Raw genomic sequence first — 12721 nt, 5'->3', positions numbered from 1 at the left:
GTTTGCAGTATCATGTGTCATGGAGTTACTGTGTTACTGAGAAACACTGAACTGAGGTTTTTTATATTTTTCACACCCGCTTCTTTGTATGTGTGTTTAGGATGTGGTTACAATTATTACTAATGACTAATGTATTTTTTTTCAAACATAGTACAGTAGCACAGTAGTTGTGACACAATAAATACAGTACTACAATAAATTCAAAAAGCACTGTAAAATCATATTTCCTTATATTTATTTCTTGTCCTATGAACCTTTACAGTACGATAATTGAGATAAATTTATTTTTATCTTTACTACTAAACATTGTTTTCAGTTATTCTTTTGTCACTTTGGCAATCAATGCACAAGATGCAAACAAAAAAAACTTATTTTGCTATTAAGAATCTGTTAGTGATAAGATTAATTAAAACCATTGGTAACTGTAGGATTTTATTCTCTTCATATTTAACACATTTGTGCATATTTGAGGAAAATATGCATAATTTACACACTTGATTGCTGTAGGCAAACAATAAAAATATCACATATTAAAGTGTACATTGGTTCGGAAAACAAATTCACACAAGCATCATTGCAATAAATAATTCAGCTGCAACATAGCTTAAGAATTCGTTTTTGTTATTTACATAACACTTGCAACCAATGACTTTAAAAGCTGGGACAGTATTTCTCATTTGGTTTGTGTTGGATGAACTCATTCATCATCATTTTGTGTCTCATGTGAAAAATATATAGAAAACTGGAGGGAATCAGACAGCACATTTGCACACATTTTATATTTTGCATCCCATTCATGTTTAACCATGCCCTGTTCACTTGGCTGTTTTAACCCAGAATGATTACTACAGTGGAAAACTGTGAGTGAAGCAGAAAATTCCTAGGGCTGTGTTCTCTGAGGTTCTTAACCCATGAGCCGTTTCCTTTTCATCAGCTCACTCACTCTACAACAAATTGAATAGCCACAGGCCAGCAAGCACGCTTCCCTCTGCTGCTGTTAGAACGAGCGCTCGTGCACCCTGAGTGGGGCCTCCACACAGCTGCACTGTAATGAAAGTCCTCAGTGGGCAAATCGAAAGTTACAATACACATAGGAAATGAATGACAACTAATCTGTGATATATGGGTATAATCAATAGGGTTACCTGAGCAAGAATCATGCTGTTTAGGAACATTCATTTGTCAGTGGTCTGGCCTAGAAGAGGCATTTTTACTAGTTGGAGTGAAAAGTCACTGATGGACTCTTGATTCAAGTTGAGTTTTTACATTACAAGTTAAAATTACATTGAATGCCACTGACTCATAAGTTACAATTATTAGCATTTCACTGTTAAGACATAAAAAATCAGGCCACCTTTAAAATGAGCTGTTTTACTGTCTTATAAAGCTATTTGAGGTCACCAAATTCTAACATTTTACATTTACATTTACAGCATTTAGCAGATGCTCCTATCCAGAGCGACTTACAAAGTGCTTTGCATCTGATCACAGAATTCATCCTAGGTAAAAGAACAAATAGGCCAGAATTCAAGATACCCTTGAGTCAGACTACTACTAAACTACAGGAGTCAATGTCATTACCTAGTGTTTTGTAAGTTAAACGTTTACCAAGACGCCAAAATAACCATAGACAGACATACAATTTAAGAACAACGGCAAGTGCTCTCTGCTGAGTTAGTGCTCTTTTAAGAACTCAACAAACAGGTGAGTCTTCAGTCTACACTTGAAGACAGCAATAGACTCTGCAGTTCGAGTAGCTAATGGAAGATCGTTCCACAATCTTGGAGCCAGGACAGAGAATAGCCTGGAGCTTTGTCTTCCATGAAAGTTTCAAGTCGAGCCAAGCTTGAGATTCTGAGTACTCGCTGTACGGATCGGCTTTTGACCATGGACATCATGTAGGGAGGGGCTAGTCTGTTTTTGGCTTTGTAAGCAAGCATCAAGGTTTTATATCTGATGCGTGCCACTACTGGAAGCCATTGAAGAGAGCGTAGCAGAGGAGTCACATGTGAGAACTTGGGGAGATTGAAGACCAGTCATGCTGCAGCATTCTGAATTAGTTGTAGAGGTCTGATGACCCGTAGAGGAAGACCTGCAAGTAGGGAATTGCAGTAGTCCAGCTTAGAGATGACTAGAGACTGCACAAGCACTTGAGTAGCTTCCTGTGAAAGGAAGGGTCATATTCTCCATATGTTGAAGAGAAGAAATCTGCAGGATCTGGTCAGCTGTGAAACGTGTTGAGAAGGACAACTGATTGTCCAACGTTTCACCCAGGCTTTGAGCAATTTCTGATGGTGTTAACAAGGTGTTCTCAAAGGAAACTGAGGTTGTTGTGTGGGTTTTGGGTTCCTGGAATGTACAGAAACTCAGTTTTGCTAGGGTTGAGCTTCAAGTGGTGAGCAGTCATCCATGAAGCAATATCTGCCAAGCATGCCGAGATATGCCCAGAAACCTGGGTGTCAGAATGAGGGAAGGAAAGAGTTAGCTGGGTGTCATCAGCATATCAATAATAAGAGAAATCATGAGACAAAATAATGTCACTAAGGGAACGAGTATATAAAGAGAAGAGAAGAGGGCCTAGGATTGAGCCTTGGGGGACTCCAGAAGAGAGTTGACATGGAATGGCTGTGGATCCCTTCCTTGTTACCTGATAGGAACGGTCTTCTTGATATGACTGGAACCATTTCCAAGCAGAGCCGGTCACACCGAGGCTAGAAAGAACAGGGAGGAGGATGTTTTGGTTGACTGTGTCAAAGGCTGCAGAAAGATCTAGAACAGGGGTACTCAAATAGAAATGATGACGGGCCACATTTAATTTTTTCAATCCATTTCCGGGGGGGATGGGATTTGGGAGGCGAACGTAGATTGTTGACGGGGTGGTTGTTGGCTAACGCATTTGGGCTTCTGCTTTCTGTTTGTTGTTGCCATAGAGGCAATCCCTAGCATCGTCTTGAGATTGCAGTGCGCAATTTAAAAATAAGAATCATAACAAAAATCATTAAAAAAAATTAGATGGCCAGAAATAGATGGCCGCTATTTGAGCATGGGGGATCTAGAAGAATTAAAACTGATGATAGCTTGTTAGTCTTGGCAGCATGGAGCTTCTCGGTCACTGCTTTGAGGGTCATTTCTGTTGAGTGTGCCCATTTGAAGCCAGACTGATTAGGATCTTGGAGTTGGTTCTGAGTGAGGAAGAGAGATAATTGGTCATAGACTGCTCGTTCCAGTGTTTTTGATAGAAAAGAAAGAAGTGATACCGGTCTGTAGTTGTTCATGTCAGAGGTGTCTAGTGTTGTTTTTTCAAGATTGGTACCACCCATGCCATCTTGAACACGTTAGGTACATGACCCAAAACTAAGGAGTTGTTGATGATTGCTGAGATGAATGGAAGGAGATCTCTTGACATATTCTGGAAAAGAGTGAAAGGAATTGGATCCAGCGGACACGTAGTAGTATTGCTGGAAGAGAGAGAGGATGGAGGAAGGGGTGAGGGAGGGTTAAGGAGAGAAGAAAAAATACTGAATAGTTTGAGTGGAATGGATGCAGATTATTCTAATTTCTTCCGGTAGTAGGCTGACTTTGCTGATGTGACTTCCAATGAGAACTTTGAAAGGAGAGATTGATATGAGCTGAGGTCTGAATCTAGGCAACTTCTCTTTCACCTCCTCTCTGTAGTTCTTAGATGTCTCCTGTGGCTGCATAGCACTTCAGTTAGCCAGGGGGTGAATGGGACAGATCTCTTAAGCCTGGGGAAAGGAGGACACTGAAGACAGTTATTGTGAGGAAAGGAGCAGCAAAATAGTAGCAGCAAGGGTTGAGGGATCGATGGAGTGTAAATTTGGGTAAAAGTAAGAAGAATGTACAGAGGAAGTGCGAGTGGAAATGGCAGGGAGAAAGAAAAGGATAGAAGGTGATGGTCTGACAGGTGAAGTGGGGTGACTGTGATGTCCGATGTTCCGGTGGCTCATGAAAAGACGAGGTCCAGAATGTTGCCTGCTCTATGAGTCGGAGGGGACAGGTTGATGGTGAGGTCAAATGACGACAGCAATGGAAGGATGCAAGATGAATGTAGTTTGTCAGATGGAATGTTGAAGTCACCAGAGAGAATGAGTGGGTTTGCTTCAATGGTGAATTGACTGAGGAGGGTATCAAGTTCATCAATGAAGTTCTCAAGGGAGCCTGGAGGGCGATAAATCACAATGATGTGGAGATTAGTGGGGTAGGATACAGTGATAGCATGGAACTCAAAGGAAGAAATTGAAAGAGCTGAGAAGGAGAGTTGGGTGAGTTCTCCGGAGTGATCCAGGTTTCGGTCAGAGCCAAGAAGTGTAGTGAGTGGAGGGATACAAGAGCTGAGATGAAGTCAGCCTTCTGGACAGCAGATTGGCAATTCCAGATTCCTCCAGTCACTGTTATTGGTGTATGTGGTGACCGTTGTGGGTAAATTAGGTTCTTGTTGTTGCAATGTCTATGATGGTATCTATGAGCTCTGTGGGATACATACACAGGAATTGGCAGACATATTATGGAATAGAACAAGCTTTATGGATACTCGTAGGGAAAGAGAATGGCAGAATAAGTTGACACTTAGCTGTGTTAGATTCAGTAGATTAAAGCAGAGAGCGTAGAATCATTGATGGAGGTCAGAAGCTACTGCATACCGCTACAGACGTTGTCCTAATTTATCTGTTTTAGTAAGTGCTATATCTGTCCCCTAATTCACACCTTGGACCAGGGCGAAACGACACCTTCAGTGAGTAATTACAGCCAACAACAGCTAACAAGCAACAAGGTTAGGATAAGAAGTCTGGAATTTACCAGAATCTGAGACAAAATTAATTAAACTCAAATCCTACCTTAACCAATCACAGGATGTTCCACGAGTAGATAAACAAAGCACACGTCTTCATTTAGGAAAAGGTTTGCCTTACTATAAACTAAAATTATTCCAAATTTGTGTCCAAGAATGTACTTGACCTGACCTGGAACCGCTGACCCCTAACCACATCTTCCTGCTCAAATCTATGTACATCCTGCCTCCAGGAACCTTCTTTAAGTCCGACCTCTATGCCAGATGCCGGAAACAGGTCCAGTATATGTCCAATCTATTCTGGCACAGATGGACCAAAGAATACCTCGTCTTGCTGCAAGAAAGGCAGAAATGGACAACAATAAAGAAGAATCTAAATGTTGGAGACATTGTCCTAGTGGTGGACCACATTGCTTCACGAGAGTCCTGGCCATTAGGAAGAGTGCTGGAGACTAAGGCAAGGGGCTAGTCTGGTCTGTTAAGCTCCAGACTAAGACGGCAGTCCTTGATAGACCTATTACCAAGCTATGTCGATTATTCATGCTGAAGAGAAAGGAAAGTAACGCACATCATACATTTAACATACATTTCATGAAGAAAAAGTGTTTATTGACTTAGGTGACCTGTCATATTTGATGTTTTGCATGTATTTGTCTTGTTGGTTTTGTGAGTGTCCGCCCTCTATAGGTGATCTATAAATTTGATTTTTGACTTTTGACTGAGATGCGTGACGGGAGAGGAAGCAGACCAGCATAACCAGCAACTGACCTCAGTTGGCTCAGTTGGCATACTCTATCATGCTTGCTGTGTGGCCTGTTGCTATTGGAGCCTGTTTACTAAAACAACTCTGTTGTACTTTGAGTTCATTAATGCAACATCTTGCTAACATTGCATCTTTCATTTGTAATTTTATTTATTTACAATAAATCCCTGGTATCATTCTGCATTTTACACTTTACTTGGATTCTTTGTAAATCAACTGTGAATCTGACACTGACTCTGTCTTCTCCTGTGTGGTACAGACAATTGGAAACTCCAAATGAGGGGTTACAGGACAAACCAAAAAACATTTTTACTGTTTTTACCATTACTTATTATTGAATTACAAAATTAATCTTAAATAATTTTCAGTATTTATTTTTATTAATATTTTTCAATATATTTCATCACAGGTAACATTTTGCTCCTATTCTAAGTACAGGTAACAATGCTGTCTGTTTAGGTTGCCAGGTCTGACCAAAAAGCAGTTTTCTGTGGAAAGCTGGACAATGCACTGTTGCATTGCTGAATTGCTGGAAACAGGCGATATGAAAATGTAACGTCAGTGTCTCCCATTCGTAAGGCGCTGCTCGTCACATGACCCCTCTGTTTGTTTTTCTTGTCATTCCCATCCATGTGCTCTTTGTTTTTGTCTCTCTGGCTCTGCCCCCTGATCACGTCCATCCCCGTCTTGAGTCTGTTCACCTGTTCCTTACTGTCACTCATTCGCTCCGCCTGTGTCTCGCTTCCTTCCTTGTTTGTATTCATGCATGAATCCCACCGTGGTTCTAGTCCCAGTGTCAGTTATTGTTCGGCCTTCTGAGTTTTGATTTGCTTATGTGTGTCATCTGCGTTTTCGTTTTGTGTTGCTTTCGTTTGAGTACACTTCATCTTGAGTCTGCACCCTGCCTCAGCGATTCTGCTTACCTCAACATGTCACAGAAATCTTTTTGTCTAAAGTCTATAGTGCTTGGCAAACATTATTAAAAAGCATTATTAAAAACGCTCTTATTATAATTCAAAATATTTGAATGCACATTTTTGAATTTTGCAGCAAAGAAAGAGACCACACCCAGACTCCCCCAACTGACCAACATGTGCTCTGACCAGCAGACCACAGAGCCAGTTCTCTGACACAGCAGCCAGAACACGTATTTACCCCACCGAGCGACGGGTGCCCGTCACTTTCAATGCTTCAAACGTTCCACGTGTCCCTCGCTGGCCCAGCCCTTGTCCCACCCATACCCCTCACCTTAGGGGACTGGGGGGTCTTCTGATCATGGGTACACTCCAGATGGCTTCACAGTGCCATACAACCACTGCCACCGTTCGTGCTGTGGTGTGACATTGAGCAGGAAAAGATCGGGCCCACCACAAATGGGCTGCTCAAATTCCTTCAAGTGAGCACCGGTAGTCCAGCACACAAAATCACACCATTTATAATCACAAGAAGAGAAAGCAAAAATAGCATTCTGCAAGTTCAGGCTTTAAGTGAAATGTCAGGTCCTCACATAACCTCCAGCACCCACTGATGAACACTTTATACAGGTTTCCCACTACTGTGCCCCCCCTGCCAATACTGTACAGCACATATGTAACATTCCTAGCATGCATTAACTGCACTGTCATAACAAAGACATTATAACAAAGACGTGTCATCACGTGAATCAGCAGAGTCAACATAAATATTTCAACTGAGCTGCGTGTTCTTAGTAACTTCTCTCTGGATTTTCCAGCCACAAACAGGGACTGTTGTGTTCCTGTACAGTGTCATAATGTTATCTGAACCCAATTACACAAAACTAAATCTGACTGGTGCATCAATGATTTCTCAGTCATGTGTGGTTCCAAGAAGATACTGAATAATGAAGAGACCTTGAATAATACTTCTAAAAAATTTGTAGCTACTGCTGCTGAATGCTTGTTTTCTCATTTCTGCTTTTTTCTATAAAATGTGTTGCCTGTATATTTATTGTATTAATTGGGTTTTCTGTTCTTGTCTGCAACTGTACAAGGTTAGATGTCCCACTGTGGTTCCAATGAAGCCATGTGGTGGTAGTAAACTGATGTCAAGGAACATATGTTTTTAGATTACAGCCCACAAGGTGCAAGTTAATTCAGATTTTGTCTAGGAATGTGATGACAAAGTGGTATGATGGCAAAGTGGCCAGTCAGGGGTGATGACTGAGTGGCCAGTCAAGTAACCATCAAATATCACAAATTACTGGATTGGAAACGGAACTCAGGATCTGGATTTGAATACCTGCGTTCTAGAGACTAGTTACTCCTGTGACATTTTAGTAGTTTTTGCTTTTTTTTTTACAGTTTCCACACCCAACCTGGCCATTGCCAACACCTGTGTTATTTTTTTGTTTGTTTTTATTTTGTTTTTTTTTTCTGATTATTTTGGATGCCACTGGAATTCTTTTTGTGTCAGCTATGACTTCATGCTTTCACTGAATGCCAGGTGCAAGCTTAGCCTGAATGAAGGAGGAAGAAGCTACTGGACCTGCAAGACTGATTAAAAATGTCCTCAGGAAGCTGACTCTAGCTGAATGTTTGACAGCTTGACAGAGTTCCTCCTCCTTTCAGAAGCTGACGCTTGCACAGGCTGGTGTGCAAGCAACTGCGAAGGAGCAATGTGGAGTCAAACGTGAGAAGGGAAAGGTCTGGAAGCAGAATGCCACAGTTTAGCATGAGTAACTTCAGATCTTAAAACCTCTTATAAACTTTCACTATGTTGTTTTTTTCTTTATTTGTGTAGCTCAGGAATACATGTTTTTAAAATTGTCATGTCAAGCCATGTAGATTGCTCTTTAACAAAATGTGATGCAAATGTTGAAGTGTACGTTTTAAAGAAAAAGAGATATAGAGAAAAGGTTGACTTAGATTTTAGTCCATGAAAGTCTATCACTGCACTATGGGAGGCCAGGATCCTTCGGTTTCTGAACTAGATGCTTGGATTGTTCATTCTCTCCTTCAACAATGACATTCTCTCATCAGACAATTACACCAGACAATTCAGTGATGACGTGAAGAAGACTGCATCACCCAGATGCAGCATTTAGTTGTATGTGGGAGAAAAGGTAAAAACAAATGCTAAACTCTGATGCTGAAGATCTTTTGTAAACCTGCAGTCATGCTGACATTGTGATATTGTAAATGTAGCAGTTTTATAATCCTTTCTTACAGTAAAAATCACATAATTACTGTCAAATCAGATTCACCAGTTATTTGTCCAATAATAATCCAGAATAACAAAAATGTACCTCCTTGGCAATTCAGAGTAAAACTGGTAATACTGGTTTATGAATTGCACACACTTCCCAATCCTGAATTTGCAAAGCAATAGATGCAAGGAGCCCTTACTGGGTGTCCTGTTCTGAGCCCTTATTAGCTAACAGGCATGCCCTTAACTTCAGCCAACTTTAATGAGCTATGCCAACACATTTTATGGGCTCTGGCAGTGGGTGCGGGCGTGTGGACAGGGTCACCTTGACTGTGCCGGCCTCTGCGGATGTGGTGGGAAGAGGCTGGCAAGTGATCTGTCTGAGCCTGGGTGACGGCGTCCTGTAACACACGCCCGCTGTCTCACAAACCCCTGCTCCACCGCCTCAGCCTTCGGCCCAGCAGTGTCCGAGAGCACGGGCCGTTCACACTTGAACGGTGACGTGGACTGTTCCTCCAAATGCTCCAAATTTCATTCAATATGAGGACTTTTCGTTCAAGTCATATGAATGTATAAATAAATGTATAAATGGGATAAAATGTCAGCAAAAAAGTGTTATACTCTATTACAACTCTAATATGACTAATACTTTTACCCTGCATAATGACATGTACAATTAACCCTGTTAACATTCGGTTCCCATGTAGCAGTCTGCTTGGTGAACAGGTACTGATGGACTCTCAAAGATGACCTGGTCAGACACAAGCCTCAAAATCTTCACATTAGCAAGGAGCAAACCATTAAGACTAATCACCTTTCTGTGCCTCATTAGAGGCAGCAAAGGTAATCACACTCTATAACGATGCTCGGGTACCGTATCTCAACATCTGAGCTGCTTGGGCTGGGCAGCTTTCGGCTCCTCCACACTGTCCCTTTAGATCAAAGTCCCCATTCACTTGTAGTTTTTTTTTTTTTTTCTCATTCTCTCCCTCTCTCGTTGCACCTAATACCAGTATGATGTTTCAATCAATGTCCCTAAAATTCCGCCTGGCACCATTAGCTGTTCGCCGCATTCACACCAATCAATTTGAATGTCTCTGTTTCTTTTCACTTTTATGTTTCTATCCTCTCCGATCTGGACTCATAATATAGGTGTCCTATGTTTAATCCGATTTTAATTGCTGTTTTTGCAATGGCTGTATCAATTATGAATATGTTTCCATTTGAGAACCTATATGCTCAACAAACCACTTAATTAATCTATACTTCATTCAGTTCTACAATTTTGAGGCAGTGTATTTTGTAATATGAATTTAGTTGCTCCGTATCAGGACAAATCACTTGAATATCTCACAGAGATCAATAAGACGTGCCTAGCCTCTAAAAAAAATGCACGTATGAACATTTTAAATGCTTAGCATTTAAAGATATTACACTAACAATTAATTATTATTAAAATGATACGTAATTATTATCTAATTAATTAATTCCCATATCCTCATAGCTTTGTGAATGTATGCATTATCCATTCTGCCCTCTCTATTTGTTTGTGTTCAGTCAATCCAAAATTAGAACTTCTCTATAATGCTTGACAAGAGGATTTCACATAGCACAGTCAAATTAATAAGACCAAAAAACCTTCTTCATCCTTTCCCAGTGGTTTTATCCCATTTTTAAATGCAACTAAATTGCCAAATGAATGCTCAGTTGAATTGAACTCACATTTACCTGTACCATAGCTGGCCTTCAAAACAACCAAAACTTCCTCTTTGTTTATGAGGACATGGATGCTCAAAGCTGAGTGCTTTGAAGACTCAGGGATTAGTGTTTAAGAGTCCAGCTCAGATGTGATGTATCCAAGCAACCATTTTGTACTGCAAGTATGTATGATTTAAATACTTCACGAACACAAACAAACACAGTGTTTGCGCACAAAGACGTGGTTGTTTACTAAGTACTACTTTACTATGGCAAACATCTTCTGCTAGCACTCAAAATTTAAACTGGCGGTGGCCATTAGTCCTCAACTGAATCCCATTTAGTAAAAAAGACAGTGAAATTAAACAGACATAAGAAAAAAACATCACATGTATTAAAATATTTACTGTGTTTAATGCAGTGTCATCCTGAGTTTTCTGAAGCTTTATTAGGTCTGTCCTTGCTATGCTAGCCCCCTGCCCCATTGTGAACACTGTGGGCAGATTCTTTTCTCCAGTTTCTTAGGAGTGCTATGAATAAACTGTTGCATGTTCTGTATGTCCTATTGCAGCATATATTGCAGCAAATATCTATTTACTAAAGACAAACGAGCATCTCACTGCTAGTTGGGCATGCAGACACATTGCGTCTACAATAGTGAACTGCTGAGACACCGGTGTGTTTATTCTTAGAGTCAGCATACGCTCTGGTACAGGAATGCTAATGGGAACGCAAAAACACATTAATCCAAACGTTGCCCACTACACAGAATTGCTTGTTGGTGTGACTTTTAGTTAGCAAGTTGACTTGATTTTGAGCTAGGACCTCTGGACCTGAAATCCAGATTTATCTCCTGGATTTTCATACTGGTTGTTAGTTTATGTGAAAGAGAGTGGGTATTCAAATTTCAATACTTGAATACTAATACCCCCCCCCCCCCCCCCCCATGTTTAATTGCTTCAGTTACATTTTACCACAGAGGATGTCTAAAACAAGCTAATTGGGCTTAAGGTTCTATACATACATATATTATACTACACACTAAATAAAACCCAGAATGCAATATGAAGATTTGAAATAAGGAACATTTACTTGGAATAGTGACTGTCTCTATCTGTCTCTAATGTTTTGCAATATTTAAAAAGGGGGGGTGCACGAAGACCTGAGAGGCTGCTGTACTTGGGTGTGGGGGGGATTCATTCTGTCCTGTACAGTGTTGGGGGAGGAGTGGGAGTTATTCCTTTATTCCTTTCTGTACAGTGTTGGGGGAGGGGTGGGGGTGGGGGGTTATTCCTTTATTCCTTCCTGTACAGTGTTGGGGGGAGGCAGGAAGCGGGTTCTAAACTCCACAGCAGAGACTTGTTCTCTGACAGGGAAGAGGTGCGATGTGAGCTGTCAGAACAGGCTGCTATTCTAGGATGTGTGCTGGAGCATTCTCATCTGAAAGCAAGGCCAGGCCCAGATGTGATAGGTGATTATGCAATGCCTTTAATTAAGCACTGTGATCTACCTGTTAGACAAATTATCTGTACAACACTGGCCTCCCAACATTTATAAATGGAAACTGACTGGGCTAAATGTTTAAATTTGGATTCTGCTTATACTGTTGTTTTAAACATATACTCCTTCAGTGTATTTAAATCTTTTTTACAATATGTTCAAAATTATGCCCGTACAGCATTTATTGCTATTCTGGTTGAACAATATTTCAACACTGTGGCGCTTTTGAAGAAACACAAACCAAACAAACCAATATCTAACAGGGCCAATGTATTCATCCATTCACTTTTCACTGGTAGCCCATTTTTAAAAGTTTGTTGCTATTCATCCCCTGAATGAATACAGAATGAATGTTCTGAGTGCACATGCAAGGGCATGAAAGGGAACGTGACAGGTGAAGTATTTCTCCAGTTTTCCTTAAGTGTACTCCACATGGTCTTAAGACCCTTGGAGCTTGTGTTTTGACATGTGTGTAGTGCACTAGAGGTATAATACACATACGGTAATCATTTCTTTTAGGCAACAGTGTTCCTGGGTAAGAGTAACATCTCTCTCTTTCTCTCTCTCTGTCTGTCTATCTGTCTGACTCCCTCTCTCTCCCTCTCTCACTTTCTGTAGCTCCCACACATTGCAAATGTTTATTTCAGGTCTATTAAATGTGTCTGATTATGTCAGTAAAAAAGAATGTATTCATTTTTGAATTCAGATAAATCTGCCAAGGTTGTAGACCTCAAAGAGAGTGTCGAGAAGGTTGGGGAGGGGGTGTAGTGGCTAAAAAAATATCT

General features: G+C 40.7%; 1 protein-coding gene across 1 annotated transcript in view; it reads right to left on the bottom strand.

The window, feature by feature from the left end:
• LOC143514802 (chemokine-like protein TAFA-2) overlaps positions 1-12721 on the bottom strand; it is a 42881-nt gene that overhangs the window by 22712 nt on the left and 7448 nt on the right. The window lies entirely within an intron of this gene.

Source organism: Brachyhypopomus gauderio, chromosome 5, assembly GCF_052324685.1.
Source record: "Brachyhypopomus gauderio isolate BG-103 chromosome 5, BGAUD_0.2, whole genome shotgun sequence".
Lineage (NCBI taxonomy): Eukaryota > Metazoa > Chordata > Actinopteri > Gymnotiformes > Hypopomidae > Brachyhypopomus > Brachyhypopomus gauderio.
This window is presented reverse-complemented; position numbering and strand designations above follow the sequence as displayed.